The sequence below is a fragment of the Mustela nigripes genome, chromosome 7, assembly GCF_022355385.1.
Source record: "Mustela nigripes isolate SB6536 chromosome 7, MUSNIG.SB6536, whole genome shotgun sequence".
NCBI lineage: Eukaryota > Metazoa > Chordata > Mammalia > Carnivora > Mustelidae > Mustela > Mustela nigripes.
Window position 1 is genome coordinate 106,308,877 of NC_081563.1, and position 17,112 is coordinate 106,325,988.

The 17,112-nt window shown below is 39.2% G+C and overlaps 1 pseudogene; it reads left to right on the plus strand.

Annotated features, from left to right (window-relative positions):
- Positions 1-12,952: 12,952 nt before the first annotated feature.
- On the plus strand, positions 12,953-13,112 carry LOC132022850 (U4 spliceosomal RNA; annotated as a pseudogene).
- Positions 13,113-17,112: the final 4,000 nt, after the last annotated feature.

A 17,112-nucleotide genomic window follows, 5' to 3' on the forward strand; every position in this document is an offset into this window, starting at 1 on the left:
AGGAGGAGAAGATAAGTCACAGCTAACCTTCATTTAAACTATCCAATGAAAAGGAAGACATACGAGTCCATATACAACTGTTCTTGAGTGTTATTGTGTATTCCAAGGGAGGAGACCAAATAGGCTCAGATGCGGAGACAATGGAGGCTGGTTGAGGGACGCTCATGAGGCCCATTTGGAAGCCAGAGTAGGGAGCCAGATCCGTAAGTCAACCAGTGGACCGACAGGCCTCCTTATGACTCCTTGAAAGCATGGACATGTTTAATGTCCTGTCCAGGTGTGTCAACACCCTCCCTACAGTGGTCGTTCAGATGAAATGTCAGAATATGTATAAACTGTAGAGTTACATGCAAACTTGAGATAGGTTTTAATTAATTATTGTTGTTATCTTTGAATATGAAAACATTCTTCCACTTGAATTCATTTAGATTTTACTTTTATCATTCAGTTTGAAATTTTCTGATATCCACTGTGATTCTCCTTTGACCTACAGGTTATTTATAAGCATGTCATTTGATTTCCAAATATCTGAAGGTTTTCTGATGTCTTAAGTTATTAATCTAATTCCATCATGGCCGGAGTACATACTTTGTAGGATTTCAAGCTCTTTAAATTTATAGAGAGCTTTTTTCCCATGCCCCAGCATTTGGCCTATCTTGATGAATCGACTGCTTATACTTGAAAACAATGTGTATTTAGCAATTATTGGATAAGATGGTTATAAATATCAATGAAGTCAATGTGGTTGATATAGATGCTTGTTTTAGAAAAAAATTAAATGTCTAACCATTTGAGGAAAGGAAATTAAATATGGTAAATTCATATAGAAGACAATTTTATTTCTATGTCCTCATGAACAATTTTACTCTGGATATTCAAACTGAGAAAGTTCTTTAACAGCTTAACCTTGCTCCCTGAATTTTCCCTTCAGAAAATTCCCTGAATGGATGAGAAGGACTCACAGTCACTGACGACCAACTTTTCACAGATCACAAAGAAGTATTTATCATCACAACTTCTGAAGCAACAGAGCCCTTCAAGCCTCAGCTTTCCAAGTATTTCCCCGGAGGGCTTTCCAAAGCTGAGTGACCCAAGAATCTGGAAATGGTTGCATTTTGTTCTTCTTCATTATCGAACACACAATCTATTGAATCAGCTAATTCCTTAAAGGAATGAGAAAGATGGAGGGTCCGAGCAGTCTATCACCATGACTACTGTTCAGCTATAAGCTGTAGCTTCCATGTAAGCTATGGGATGGCCCGATGTTCAAGGTTCTGTGTAAATAGAAACGCAGGAAGCATTCATTTAAAACCAAATGGATTTTAATGTGAATAGTGCATTTTATTAGAGTTTTTAGCTATGAGCAACAGAAATGAACTATGGATAATTTGAGCTCTCCAAATTAGGAATATTAGGAATTGCACATAAACAGGAGGAAGGATAAGTAAGTGGGATTCAAAAAGGGACAGGAAACAAGGTGAGTTCGAGTTGAGGACTGTTCCACTATAGTACAGTTGCTGTGACCAGAGGGAATGAAAGCAGCTGCCAAATTTTTGTCTTGCCCCCATGAAAAGTCCTGGTGAGGAGCATCTGATTAACCAAACGTGCTAAAAAATCTACCACCCACCCACCTACCAGATAAAGGAGGGGGAAAAAAATCCATCAGGCTGTTTTCCAACTTCTAAAAAGTTCTACACTTCGCCAAGCCTCCTGCAGGAGGAAATCCCTTCCAAATAGGAAATGGGTTCAGACAATAGCAGAGAAAAAGAGACTAAATAATCCCTTTTTTCTGTCTTTGTAGTTAAATATATTCACATCATAGGGCAAAAAGAAGGCTTTTGGGGGGTTCTTTTGTTTGTTTCATATGTTGATTTGTCAAGAGAAGTAGGCAGTATATTAATAACATGTTTAATTTGCACACTGGACATCAGAAGAATGGGTTTAGTACTGGATTTCTTAGGAATGAGCTGTGTAGTCTCGTTCAAGTCCCTGTTTCCTTGAGCCTCAGTTTCCTCACCTGTAAATGGGGTAATTGAAGTAGATGAAAACTAAATTATTTATCACAACACAACATCTCTATCAGCACTATCCAATAGAACTTTCTATGATCATGGAAATACTCTCCATCTGGTCTGTCCAACAGGGAAGCCACATGGGACTCTTGAACACTTGAAGGATGGCTAGTGTGACCTGGAAAGCTGAATCTTCAACTTTAGTTAATTTTACCTAATTTAAGTAGTCACATGTGACTACCCTATTAGAGAGTCCAACTCTAAATTATAAATCCCATAAAAGCAGGGGCCATCTCTGCCTTGTTGATTTATCTACTCATGGGGCCAAGCACACTGACTGGGTATTTGGCAGGTGGCAAGATTCCTTTAAATATTTGTTGAGCCACAAACATGCCAGACACTGTGCAAGGTCTGGGCATCAACATGTGAGCCCAACAGACATGAATCACTGTTCTCATGGTGCTTACATTCTACTAGGGAAAATATGCAATGAAAATATGAATAAAATTTTTAGTATGTTGGATGGTGGTAAGACCTAAGGGAGAAAAATAAATCAAGAGGTGGATAAGGAGTGTGAGGGCTGGAGCAGGGAGGGTTGTTATTTAAATAGAGAGATTGGGCACTAACAAGGTGACATTTGAGTAAGCACTTGCTGAGGCTAGAAGCTAGCTATGTAGATATCTGGGCCAGCACACTCTAGGCCAAGGCTCTAAAGTGAGATCATGTTAGGAATGCTCCAGAAACTGCTAGAAGCCAGGGCGGCTTTGTTGCAGGAGGGAACAAGTGGAGAGAGGATAAGTAAGGAGGTTAAAAGAGTAATGTGTATATGGGAAGGGTGAGGTGGTAGGAATTAGTCCCTGCAAAACCTGGTAAATTTTTTAAAGACGGATGGGAATTACTGGGGACTTTTGAATAGAGAACTATGACATGATCTGGTTTATGTCGTCAGAGGATCACTCTGGCTGCCCTGTTAAGAATGCTGTTGGCCGGGACGCCTGGGTGGCTCAGTGGGTTAAGCCTCTGCTTTTGGCTCAGGTCATGATCCCAGGGTCCTCGGATTGAGCCCCACATCGGGCTCTCTGCTCGGCAGGGAGCCTGCTTCCTCCTCTCTCTCTCTGCCTGCCTCTCTGCCTACTTGTCATCTCTGTCTGTCAAATAAATAAATAAATTCTTAAAAAAAAAAAAAACAAGAGTGCTGTTGGCCAAGGGAAGATGTGGAAGATGTGGAAGGACCAGGTAAGGAGAGATATTCCAAAAATCCAGTCAAGAGGTGATTGTGGCTTAGAACACAGTGGCAAACGAGGTGGTATGAATGATCAAATTCTGGTTTCAGAGGTGATGCCAACAGCATTAGCTAATGGATTGGCCATGGCTATAAGGGAAAGAGATGAAGCAAAGATGACTGAAATTGGCCTGAGCCACCGGATAAATGGAGTGGCTGTTCACCAAGCTGGGCAAGACCATGGATCAGGAGGGCTGGAGCACAGAGCAGAAGTTCCATTGGCATCTGTTGAGTCCAAATCCAGAATGAAGAATAAAAGTGTTCTCTGAACCTTCCAGCTATAGGGAAAACAGGAATCTGTCATTGGACCAGAAGGTAGTGACTGCCCACCATACAGGACCTAAAGAAGCTTAGTGGTCTGGGTCCTGCTCTACTGCTGTGTCAAGAAGTGGAGATTGCCCCCAGCCACTCCCCTCCTCCCAGAGCCCTCAGCTATCTGTGACTGCCCATTTCCCAAAGGGCAAAGCATCCAGCCAGGACTGGCCACTGTTTGTTCTGCCTGAAGGAAGCTGTCTAGACAATGTTGCTAATAAAGTTTTGCTTTTTTTTCTCCTTCAATTTTAAGGCAGTCAATAGATTGAATACATTGTGTTAGTTCCCCAAGGTACTTATATTTCAAGACTAGAAATCATCACCCAACTTTAACACAAAAAGAAACTTTCAAAATGTGTATATTCTGAGGACAAACACAGTCTATTGTTAGGACACTTGAGAATAAATTTACCTTTATTTTTACAAAAGTTTGCTTAAGAAGAGAAATATGTGATATTGCAAGTAAATGCTATTCACTTCAGAATGCATAGGCACTGGGGTTAAAAAGATATAATTGAAAAGTTTCTTTCTTTCTTTCCTTATTTCTCTTTCTTTCTTCATTCGTTCATTCCTTCCTTCCTTCCGCCTTGGAAAGGATATTCTAGGTCTTGGAATCTTTCAGTTAGGAAAGTCTAGAAGTCTGGCATTTGGTTGTTCTTGAGGTGGTTCCAAGAAAACGAGATGTTTGTTATCTGATAAGACTGAAGTCCTCTTTGATTTTCTGGGAGAGCACGGACTTGGAGAAGGAGCAGCTTACAGAAAGGTAACTGGAAAGGAAACACTGCAGAATCACCACATTCTGCTAAGCTGTCTCTTCAGGAAGCGACTGCTGAACAGGGACTGTATTGTGAGGCCAACAAGCTACACAGGACATCTCCCTATTTCCCCCCTGTTGAGTTCCTGGCTGGTGTTGCAGACTTTGCATCTTTAACAAGATTCCCTAGAAAATTTTTATACACGTGGAAGTTCGAGAACATTTGCTCTAAGATGCTCTGCCGGGGAGGTTTGCATGGTAGAAAACTTCAAAAATTGGATGCTGACAGTCCAGAAATACTATAATCAAGGTGGAATCAAAGCTCACTTATATAGAGGTTATTTATTATCTTACTTGAACCTCCCAGAACAAAGCCTGAGCCGGAGGTATAAAAAGATCTCCGAGAAACCAAAGTGGTGGGCACAAAATTCATAAACCAAAATTCACTTGTCTTCCAGAAAATCTCAGACTCTCGTTTAAAGGATGTTTCTTTTAGCTTTATTAAGATCAAGTCATCTGGTTTTAAAGTCTTCTGGAAATTTGAAAGAGCCATTATAAAGGGGAAATGATTTCCTAGAGCAGTGGTTCTTAGTCTGAATCTGGCACCAGCAGCAATGGAAAAAGGCAAAGCTCTTGTCTAGTTCTTACCTACCTGATTAGAAATTTGGGGGGTGGCATCCACCTTTCTGTAGTTCAATCGGTCCTCCAAGCAATTCTGAGGTAAGTGCTAATTTTGCTTCCTTTGCTGTCGCAGAGGAAGCAAAGACCAAAACTGATGACAAGGGAAAGGACAGGAGAAAACAAACATGGGACTGAACAGGTAAAGACAAGCCTTAGGATCCCATAGGCTTGTGTAAGAGAGGGAAGAGGGGGGACATTTCAGGAAGAGGGGCCAGGTTGAGTAAAGACACAGAGTCATGAAACCCTTAATTTTATGGGTGGGCATAGATTTTAAAGGATGGTAGAGAAGTTGCTAGAAAGACAGTGAGGGGGATTGTTACAGGTTATATAAAGAGCTTGGCTTTTTTTACTTCAAAGTAAGGTAGAGCCACTAAATTTCTATATGGTAGAGTAACATGGTTAAAGAAGGGGGAAAAAAAAGTTTTGTAGTTGAAGGGAAGATTTCATTGTTTAAAGATTTAATTTATCCAGAGATGTGGAATAACGAGGCACTATTCTGTTTTGTTAAATGGTGAAAAATGCTCATGGATCACCCTGAAGTCACAGACCCAGAGTTCTGCTGTAACAGGATCTGGTGTGACCAGTTGTGGTGTACCTGGGACTTTATTTTGAGACAGGAATCTTGGCAGAAAATGAAAACAGTCATGTTAACATTTCAGACTACCTTTCAGTGTTACATAAACATAACTGTATCTCCCTTCAAAAAAACCTTCCCTTTCCTTCTAACAATATTTCCACAACGTAACATTTGGTTTCCCACTTTCTCTTCACACCTTTGTGCTTTGACTCACAGCTTTATTATTCATAATAATAAGTACTAAAATGAAATCACAATTTTCATCTTCATACCAACCGCTGTGGAATTAAGCTTATGGAAAACACATCCTGGCCACTGGTCATGGTTTCCTGTCATGTTCTTAAATTTTTTGCATTTTTTTTACATGAATTATGTAGACGGCCACAAAATTACACACCATGTTGCCCCACTGAGTAGAAAGCTGGGTGGAAATACAAAAATGAGACGTTCAAAATGTCCTCCAGAATGGAGAAATGCAGGGGATACATTAAAATATATAATTCCATGAATGGAGTTCAATAGCTGCACGGCTTGGTGCTTTAGGTTTAAATGACCAAGCAGTAAAAAACTTGTGATGATGTCTCAATGGCTTCAGGAAAATAAGACGGCGCCTTTCAATGCCAGTGTCAAACGGAATAACATTATTTTCAGAGTCATGTTCATTTGAGGTACATTGCTGTCAGGTTAAATGAACACCTGCTTTGTCATGGGCGAGAGAACCCGTACTTTGGCACCTACAAAACACAGGAAGTGAGGTTTCTGGTTAATGTGTCAGCACCACTGACTTCATACAACGACAGACTCCACCTCTGATGACCAGCACAGCCTCAAATGTTCTTGCTGGTGTGGTCTTTTTGCAGTAGAAAAGGAAGATGCTGGTTGCATTTGATGGCCTCTGCTAAAACTTCTAAAAGCATTCTTTAAACATTTACAAAATGTTCTGTGCAGTTTTTCTATCAATACAGTCTTTAGTTTATTGCAAAATAGAATGTCTACTTACATAATGGAAACAAATAAAAAAAACATTACTGGCATTTTTTGTTCAGTGTTAGTATGTGCCTGTTCAATGATAAGCAAAATTGTGTCTTCAAACGAGATTGCAGTCTACGGCCATACCACCCTGAACGCGCCCGATCTCGTCAAACGAGATTGCATAGAGACATGATGGATGTTTCTTTCATAACATAAAAAAGAATATGTATATGAGTTATGTTGGGGAAGAATATTCTTTATATATATGTATATAAACTGGGTTTTAGTCTCACAGGTTAGCATAGTTTGGGTTGGTGTTAAAATTCCCATAGATCTGGAATTCACTTGTAGTCACACACACACACACACACACACAATGCACACACACAAACATACACACACACACAGATCTAGTTCACATCTTAAAGTGCTACAGTCTAAAAATAGGGAGGGGGGCCCTGGGGGGCTCAGTCAGTTGAGCCTGAGTGTTCAGCTCTTGATCAGCTCAGATGTTGATTTCAGGGTCCTGAGTTCAACCCCAGCATGAAACTTACTTTAAAAAATTTTGAAAAATAAAACGAAATAAAATAAAATAAAAATAGGTAGGAAAAAAGTAATTGCCATTTCATAATCTTTGATATTCCTATGTTCCTCCAAAATGAGAAGGTAATAGTTGTTAACTTTATTGAATCCAGTTTAAAGTCATGGGCTCACATATTCAAAATGTTCAAAAATTTTTAACTTTTTTTATGCATGAAGGGAAGTGCCTGATTCGTGTGCTCCTTTATTTATCTGGACTTTTTTTTTTAAATAAGATTTTATTTATTTATTTGACAGAAAGAGAACGCAAGTAGGCAGAGGCAGGTGGCTGGGGTGAGGGGGCCAGAAGCAGGCTCCCCGATGAGCAGAGAACCCGATGTGGGGCTCAATCCCAGGACCCTGAGATCATGACCTGAGCTGAAGGCAGAGGCTTACCCCACTGAGCCACCCAGGCACCCCTGAACTATTTTTTTTAAACTTCTCCAGAACTTGCCACCCCTCATCTTCTCTTCCATGAATTAAAGTCTTATCTTCCCGGGATCTCTGATTGGAGGTCACCTCCTCTAAGAAGTCTTCCCTGATTTCCTCCTACCAAAAACTCTGAATCAAGAACCTCTCACTTGATGTCCACCACTCCCATTTTGGTACTTAAGCTGCTTTAATCCTTAGTTTACCTATCCATTCTCCCTGAAAGACTGAGCTCTTTTAAGAGTTGGAAGGAAGTCTTGTTTGCTATGGCATCTTTGGGGCTCAGCACAGTTGTTAAATAAGAATTTAATTATCACATAAATGAATACCTATATTATTAGGAGGCTTTTTTTGGACTTTTTATACTCTGGTCACTGGGATCAGGCATCCACAAAACATCTACTGAATAATCTGCTAAATGTAGCAGTTCATAATATTCTATCAGTCTGTTTCACAGATTTATAATGAAGATGGTCAACACATCTATAGTGGTTAAGAGAACAAACTCTGGAACCCGAATGCTGGGGTTCAAACCACAGTTCTGTGAAACCTTGGGAAATTTACGTAAACACTTCCCATATCATTATTTCCTCAATGGAAGACTGTTTTGAAGAGTTAGTCAATATATATGTGTGCAGGAATTAGAACAGTTCCTGCGCATAGTTAGGACTGTGTAAGTGCACGCTGCTACATTTACTGTTACTATTACTTGTAAAACAACTTAGTAACTAAAAAGACAACTGAATATATTTGGAGAAACCAGTTGTCTAAATAGAGACATTAACTTTCTTTTTCTTTTTTTTAATTTTAATTTTTTTTTTCCTTCTTTTTTTTTTTTTTTTTTTTTTTTTTTAAAGATTCTATTTATTTATTGAGAGAGAGACAGTGAGAGAGAGCATGAGCGAGGAGAAGGTCAGAGAGCGAAGCAGACTCCCCATGGAGCTGGGAGCCTGATGCGGGACTCGATCCCGGGACTCCGGGATCATGACCTGAGCCGAAGGCAGTCGTCCAACCAACTGAGCCACCCAGTGTCCCTAATTTTAATTTTTAAAGACTATTTATTTGAGATAGAGAGAGAGAGAGAGAATAAGAGAGAGAGAGCATGAGAAGGGGGAGGGTCAGAGGGAGAAGCAGGCTCCACACGGAACCAGGAGCCCAATACGGAACTCGATCCTGGGACTCTGGGATCATGACCTGAGGTGAAGGCAGTCACTCAACCAACTGAGCCACCCAAGCCCCCCAAGACATTAATTTTCTTTATCCATTTTATTCTGTATCAGTTGCAGGATAAAAACATGGGCTCTGAAATCAAATTCATGAGCACCTTTATGTTTCCTATACGCTAAAGGCATTTTTTTCCTGAGTTTTCTGCAACCATAAAATGTAGGCCTTCCCTAGCAATCCCCCTTGTACTGAAAAGGATCTCATGTTTTGACACAATTTGAGATTCAAACTTGACATGGTATCCACTGCCATTGTCTTGGGCCAGAGCTTTGTGGGCTCTGAAGAAAGAGCACATTCTTTGTACCATAGCCTCAAATGAACAGATGTCCTTGTCTTAGTCCAGTATTCTGAGAATAAAGTCTATTATTATATGCTGGAAAAAGTTTTATAAGTGCTTTGCACACACGTGGTGTCTACTTAATGTGTGTTGTCTGCCTGTAAGACATTTCCCCTATGCTCTCTTTGGCTTGATATGCATACAAAGAGGTTGGAGATGGTTCATACATCAAAAATATCCATCTTCAAAATTTCTCTATATAGTCCTGTCCTTAAAAACTTAGAGACTTCTGTAGCTTTGCTTTGAAACTTTTATTCACTTTTAACATGTTGCCCATTGACAAAGCATTTAAAACTCTATCTCTTTGGGGCGCCTGGGTGGCTCAGTGGGTTAAAGCCTCTGCCTTCGGCTCAGGTCATGATCCCAGGGTTCTGGGATCGACCCTGCATCGGGCTCTCTGCTCCGCAGGGAGCCTGCTTCCTCCCCTCTCTCTCTGCCTGCTTCTCTGCCTGCTTGTGACCTCTGTCTGTCAAATAAATAAATAAAATCTTTAAAAAAAAAAAACTCTATCTCCTTAAGCCATAAGAGACTCTTAATCATAGGGAATAAACTGGCAGTTGCTGAAAGCGACGGTGGTGGAGGGATGAGGTAACTGGATGTTGGACATTAAAGAGGGAACGTGATATAATGTGCCCTGGGTATCATAAAAGACTGATGAATCACAGACCTGTACCTCCAAGATATATAATACATTATATGTTAATTTAAATAAATTAACTTATATTATATGTTAATTTAAATAAATTAACTTATATTATATGTTAATTTAAATAAATTAATAAGACAGCTATCTCCTGATATAGGAAGATAAAAAATAACCTCTCTCCCAGTCATGGACGAAATGTAGTTCCTGCCTTGAGGAACATGACATGTGCGTGTCCCATAAATTGATTACAGAAACACTTACCTTTCTGAAAGCTTTCATCCCATGGTAGCAACGTTAACCTACTTGCTGTAGAGACACCATTGTTCCCATTCGATACGCTAAGAAAACAAAGGCAGGCAAAACAAGGACAGAGGGTTAATTTTTCAAACGCACAGAAAGAACTGGAGGCAGAAATCGGAAGGGGAGGGAAGCTTCTAGGGTTTCTCTTTGTTAAGTAACCTCCTTTGTTCATCTACGTTGTCAGTTTTCAATAGTGGTATTATTTTTGTCTGTACAAGTAGAACAGAACTTCAGCCAAAAAATAAGAAGCAAGCCTTGAAAACAGAGAAAAATCACTTGAAAATGGATTCCACTTGGAGATATGAAGCTATAACCTTACCCAATATCTGTGTATATTGGATCAAAGATTGAATGAACACTCAAGGGGCATACCATCAATATTCCTACATTCCTCTATTCTCCCGTGGATGCAGAAAAAATTGCTGAGCAAGATAGACCAGAAGTCAGGGCGCCTGGGTGGCTCAGTGGGTTAAAGCCTCTGCCTTCGGCTCAGGTCATGATCCCGGGGTCCTGGGATCGAGCCCCACATTGGGCTCTCTGCTTGGCGGGGAGCCTGTTTCCTCCTCTCTCTCCACCTGCCTCTCTACCTACTTGTGATCTCTGTCTATCAAATAAATAAATAAAATCCTAAAAAAAAAAAAAAAAACCAGAAGACCACTTAAAATCCTAAGCATTGCTTGAGTAGAGGAGGCTTAATAACCTATTCTTAAAGGACAGAGTTCTAAAAATTAGTATTCTGTAGCTCTGATTTCACTAATTTAAGTGAAAGAATTTCACCATGGACATATGCTATGTGCCAGGAACATGAAGATTTTAATGTAATTCTTATTTATTTATTTATTTAACATATAATGTATTATTTGCCCCAGGGGTACAGGTCTGTGATTCATCAGTCTTACACAATTCACAGCACTCACCATAGCACATACCCTCCCCAATGTCCATAACCCAGCCACCCCATCCCTCCACTCCCCATCCCCCAGAAACCCTCAGTTTACTTTGTGAGATTAAGAGTCTCTTATGGTTAGTCTCCCTGGTCCCATCTTGTTTCATTTTTTTCCCTCCCTTCCCCTGATGACCCACCTCCCTGCCTTTCAAATTCCTCATATCAGAGAGATCATATAATTGTCTTTCTCTGATTGACTTACTTCACTTAGCATAATACTCTCTAGTTCCATGCACATCATTGCAAATGGCAAAATTTCAGGTTTTTGATGGCTGCATAGTATTCCTCTGTGTGTGTGTGTGTGTGTGTGTGTGTGTGTGTGTGAGATATCTTCTTGATTGGGTTATTTGCGTGTGATATCTTCTTTATCCATTCATCTGTTGATGGACATTTAGGTTCTGTCCATAGTTTGGCTATTGTAGACATTGCTGTTATAAACTTTGGGGTGCATGTGTCCCTTTAGATCATTACATTTGTATCTTCAGGGTAAATACTCAGTAAGGTAATTGCTGGGCCCATAGGGTAGCTCTATTTTTAACTTTTTGAGGAACCTTCATGCTGTTTTCCAGAGTGGCTGCACCAGCTTGCATTCCCTCCAACAGTGTAGGAGGGTTCCCTTTTCTATGCTTCCTTGTCAACATCTCTAATTTCCTAACTTGTTAATTTTAACCATTTTGACTAGTGTGAGGTGGTATCTCACTGTAGTTTTGATTTGTATTTCCCAAATGCTGAGGGATGTGGAGCACTTTTTCATGCGTCTGTTGGCTATCTGGATGTCTTTGCAGAAATGTCTGTTCATGTCTTCTGCCCATTTCTTGATTGGGTTATTTGTTCTCTGGGTGTTGAGTTTGATAAGATCTTTATAGATTTTAGATGCTAGCCCTTTATCTGATTTATCATTTGCAAATATTTTCTCCCATTCTGTTGGTTGTCTTTTGGTTTTGTTGACTGTTTCCTTTGCTGTGGAAAAGCTTTTGATCTTGATGAAATCCCAATAGTTCATTTTTTCCCTTGCTTCCCTTGCCTTTGGCAATATTTCTAGGAAGAAGTTGCTGTGGCTGAGGTTGAAGAGGCTGCTGTCTGTGTTCTCCTCAAGGATTTTGATGGATTCCCATCTCACATTGAGGTCTTTCATCCATTTGGAGTCTACTTTTGTGTGCAGTGTAAGGAAATGGTCTAGTTTCATTCTTCTGTACATGGTTGCCCAATTTTCCCAACATCACTTGTAGAAGATACTGTCTTTTTTCCACTGGACATTCTCTCCCACTTTGTCGAAGATTAGTTGACTATAGAGTTGAGGGTCCATATCTGGGTTCTCTCTTCTGTTTCACTGATCTATGCGTCTGTTTTTGTGTCAGTACCATACTGTCTTGGTGATTACAACTTTGTAATAGAGCTTGAAGTCTGGTAATTGTGATGCCACCAACTTTGGTTTTCTTTTTCAACATTCCTCTGGCTATTTCAGGTCTTTTCTGGTTCCATACAAATTTTAGGATTATTTGTTCCATTTCTTAAAAAAAAAGTTGATAGTATTTTGATAGGGATTGCATTATATGTGTAGATTGCTTTAGGTAGCACAGACGTTTTCACAATATTTGTTCTTCCAATCCATGAGCATGGAACGTTTTTCCATTTCTTTGTGTCTTCCTCAATTTCTTTCATGAGTACTTTATTATTTCCTGAGTATAGGTTCTTTGCCTCTTTGGTTAGGTTTATTCCTAGGTATCTTGTGGTTTTGACTGCAATTGTAAATGGGATCAAATCCTTAACCTCTCTTCTGTCTTGTTGGTGTATAGAAATGCAACTAATTTCTGAGCATTGATTTTATATCCTGACACTTTACTGAATTCCTGTATGAGTTCTAGCCGTTTTGGAATGGACTCTTTTGAGTTTTCCACATAAGCTTTGCGCAGTGGCAGTATCGTAGCCAATGAGGTTTATCCGAGGCGCGATTATTGCTAATTGAGTTTTCCACATAAAGTAACATATCATCTGCAAAGAGTGAGAGTTTGACTTCTTCTTTGCTGATTCAGATGCCTTTAATTTCTTTTTGTTGTCTGATTGCTGAGGCTAGGACTTCTAGAACTATGTTGAATAGCAGTGGTGATAGTGGACAGTCCTGCCATCATCCTGATGTTAGAGGAAAAGCTTTCAGTTTTTCCTCATCGAGAATGATATTTGCTGTGCATTTTTCGTTGATGGCTTTTATGATATTGAGGTATGTACCTTCTATCCCTACACTCTGAAGAGTTTTGATCAAGAAAGGATGCTGTACTTTGTCAAATGCTTTTTCAACATCTATTGAGAGAATCATATGGTTCTTGTTCTTTCTTTTATTTATGTTTTGTATCACATTGATTGATTTGCAGATGTTGGATGAAACTTGTAGCCCAGGAATAATTCCTACTTGGTCATGGTGAATAATCCTTTTAATGTACTATTGGATCATATTGGCTAGTATTTTGGTGAGAATTTTTGTATACATTCATCAAGGATATTGCTCTGTAATTCTCTTTTTTGATGGGATTTTTGGTTTGGGGATAAAGGTAATGCTGGCCTCATAAAATGAGTTTGGAAGTTTCCATTCCATTTCTATTTTTTGGTACATTTTCAGGAGAATAGGTGTTAATTCTTTAAGTGTTGTTTGGTGGAATTCCCATGGGAAGCCATCTGGCCCTGGGTTCTTGTCTGTTGGGAGATTTTTAAAAAAATTTTATTTATTTATCTGACAGAGGGAGAGATCACAAGCAGGTAGAGAGGCAGGCAGAGAGAGAGGGAGAAACAGGCTTTCTGCTGAGTGGAGAGCCCGATGTGGGGCTCGATCCCAGTACCCCGAGGTCATGACCCAAGCTGAAGGCACCCAGTTGCCCCTTGTTGGGAGACTTTTGATAACTTCTTCAATCTCCTTACTGGTTATGGGTCTGTTCAGGTTTTCTATTTCTTCCTGGTTCACTTTTGGTAGTCTATATATTTCTAGGAATGAATCCATGTCTTCCAGATTGTCAACTTTGCTGGTGTATAGTTGTTCATAATATGTTCTTATAATTGTTTGTATTTCTTTGGTGTTGGTTGTGATCTCTCCTGTTTCATTTATGATTTTATTAATATGGGTCCTTTCTCTTTTCTTTTTGATAAATCTGGCCAGGACCTTATCAATCTTACTAATTCTTTCAAAGAACAAGCTCCTAGTTTCATTGATCTATTCTATTGTCCTTTTGGTTTCTAGTTCATTAATTTCTGCTCTGATCTTTATTATTTCTCTTCTCCTGCTGGGCTTAGGCTTTCTTTGGTGTTCTTTCTCCAGCTCCTTTAGGTGTAGGGTCAGGCTGTATACTTGAGACTCTTCTTGTTTCTAGTTAAAGGCTTGTGTTGCTATATACTTTCCTCTCAGGATTGCCTTTTCTGTGTCCCAAAGATTTTGAACAGTCATGATTTCATTTTCATTTGTTTCCATAAATTTTAAAAAAATTCTTCTTTAATTTTCTGGTTGACCCATTCATTCTTTAGTAGGATGCTCTTTAGCCTCCATGTATTTGTGTTCTTTCCAACTTTCCTCTTGTGGTTGAGTTCCAGTTTCAAAGCATTGTGGTCAGAAAATATGCAGGAATGATCTTAGTCTTTTGGTACTGGTTGAAACCTGATTTGTGACCTAGGATGTGATCTATTATGGAGAATGTTCCACGTGCACTAGAGAAGAATGTGTATTCTGTTGCTTTGGGATGGAATATTCGGAATATATCTGTGATGTCCACCTGGTCCAGTGTTTCATATAAAGCCCTTATTTCCTTGTTGATCTTTTGCTTAGATGATCTGTCCATTTCGGGGGGGGGGTGTTAAAGTCCTCTATTATTACTGTATTATTGTTGATGTGTTTCTTTGATTTTGTTATTAATTGGTTTATATAATTGGCTGCTCCCATGTTAGGGGCATAGATATTTAAAATTTAACAATTTTAAATTGTTAAGTCTTCTTGTTGGACAGACCCTTTAAGCATGATATAGTGTCCTTCTTCATCTCTTATTATAGTCTTTGGATTAAAATCTAAATTTATCTGATATAAGGATTGCTGCCCCAGCTTTTTTTTGATGTCTATTAGCATGGTAAATTGTTTTCCACCCCCTCACTTTAAATACGGAGGTGTTTTGGGGTCTAAAATGAGTTTCTTGCAGACAGCACATTGATGGATCTTGGTTTTTGTTTTTGTTTTTTATTTGCAAGTTGGAAGTTTCATTCAAACTCAATGATTAATATCTTCCCCAATTCTTATACTTTTTCATTTATTTATTTTCAGCATAACAGTATCATTATTTTTTCACCACACTCAGTGCTCCATGCAATCCATGCCCTCTCTAATACCCACCACCTGGTACCCCGACCAAATCCATCAGAATCCTAGAGGAGAACATAGGCAGTAATCTCTTCGATATCAGCCACAGCAACTTCTTTCAAGATATGTCTCCAAAGGCAAAGGAAACAAAAGCAAAGATGAACTTTTGGGACTTCATAAAGATCAAAAGCTTCTGCACAGCAAAGGAAACAGTCAAGAAAACAAAGAGGCAACCCATGGAATGGGAGAAGATATTTGCAAATGACAGTACAGACAAAAGGTTGATATCCAGGATCTATAATGAACTTCTCAAACTCAACACACACAAAACAGACAATCATATCAAAAAATGGGCAGAAGGTATGGACAGACACTTCCCCAATAAAGACATACAAATGGCTATCAGACTCATGAGAAAATGTTCATCATCATTAGCCATCAGGGAGATTCAAATTAAAACTACATTGAGATATCACCTTACACCAGTTAGAATGGCCAAAATTAGCAATACAGGAAACAACATGTGTTGGAGAGGATGTGGAGAAAGGGGAACCCTCTTACACTGTTGGTGGGAATGCAAGTTGTTTTTGTTTTTTAATCCATTCTCATACCCCGTGTCTTTTGATTGAGGCATTTAGCCCATTTATATTCAGGGTAACTACTAAAAGATATGAATTTGGTGCCATTGTATTGCCTGTAAGGTGACTACTAGTGTATATTGTCTCTGTTGCTTCTGGTTTATGTTACTTTTAGGCTCTCTCTTTGCTCAGAGGACTCCTTTCAATATTTCCTATAGGATTGCTTTGGTACTCACAAATTCTTTTAGTTTTTGTTTGTCCTGGTGGAAGCTTTTTATCTCTTCTATTTTCAATGACATCTTAGCTGGATATAGTATGTTTGGCTCCATATTTTTCTCGTTTAGTGCTCTGAATATATCATGCCAGTTCTTTTTGGTCTGCCAGGTCTCTGTGGATAGGTCCACTGCCAATCTAATATATCTACTGTTGTATGTTATGGACCTCTTGTTCCGAGCTGCTTTCAGGATTTTCTCTTTGTCACTGAGAATTGTAAATTTGACTTTATTAGATGGCGGGGTGTTGACCTATTATTATTGATTTTTGAGGGGGGTTCTCAGTGCCTCATGGATTTTGATGATTACTCCCTTCACCAAATTTGATGCTTGTTCCCTTTGCCAAATTCTGCTATAATTTGCTCCAATATACCTTCTGCCCTTCTCTGTCTTTCTTCTTCTTCTGGGATCCCAATTATTCCAATATTGTTTTGTCTTATGGTATCACTTATCTCTCGAATTCTCCCCTTGTAGTCCAGTAGTTGTTTATCTCTCTTTTTTCAGCTTCTTTATTATACATCATTTGGTCTTCTATATCACTAATACTCTCTTCTGCCTCATTTATCCTAGCAGTAAGAGCCTCCATTTTTGATGGCTCCTCACTAATAACTTTTTTGATTTCAAGTTGGCTATATTTTAGTTCTTTTATTTCTCCAGAAAGGGATTTTATTTCTCCATAAAGGTATTATCTAGTATCTAGGTCCCTAGCTGTCAGTACTGCCTGTTGTTCTTTTTTGCTGGAGTGAGTTTTTTCTGCCTTGTCATTTTATCCAGATAGGAATAGATGAATGAGAGAATAAAATACCAAAAATATAGCAATGACCCCAGAAAAATATACCCTAACCAAATCAGAAGAGACTTGAAATGGGGAAGGGGGAGGAGAA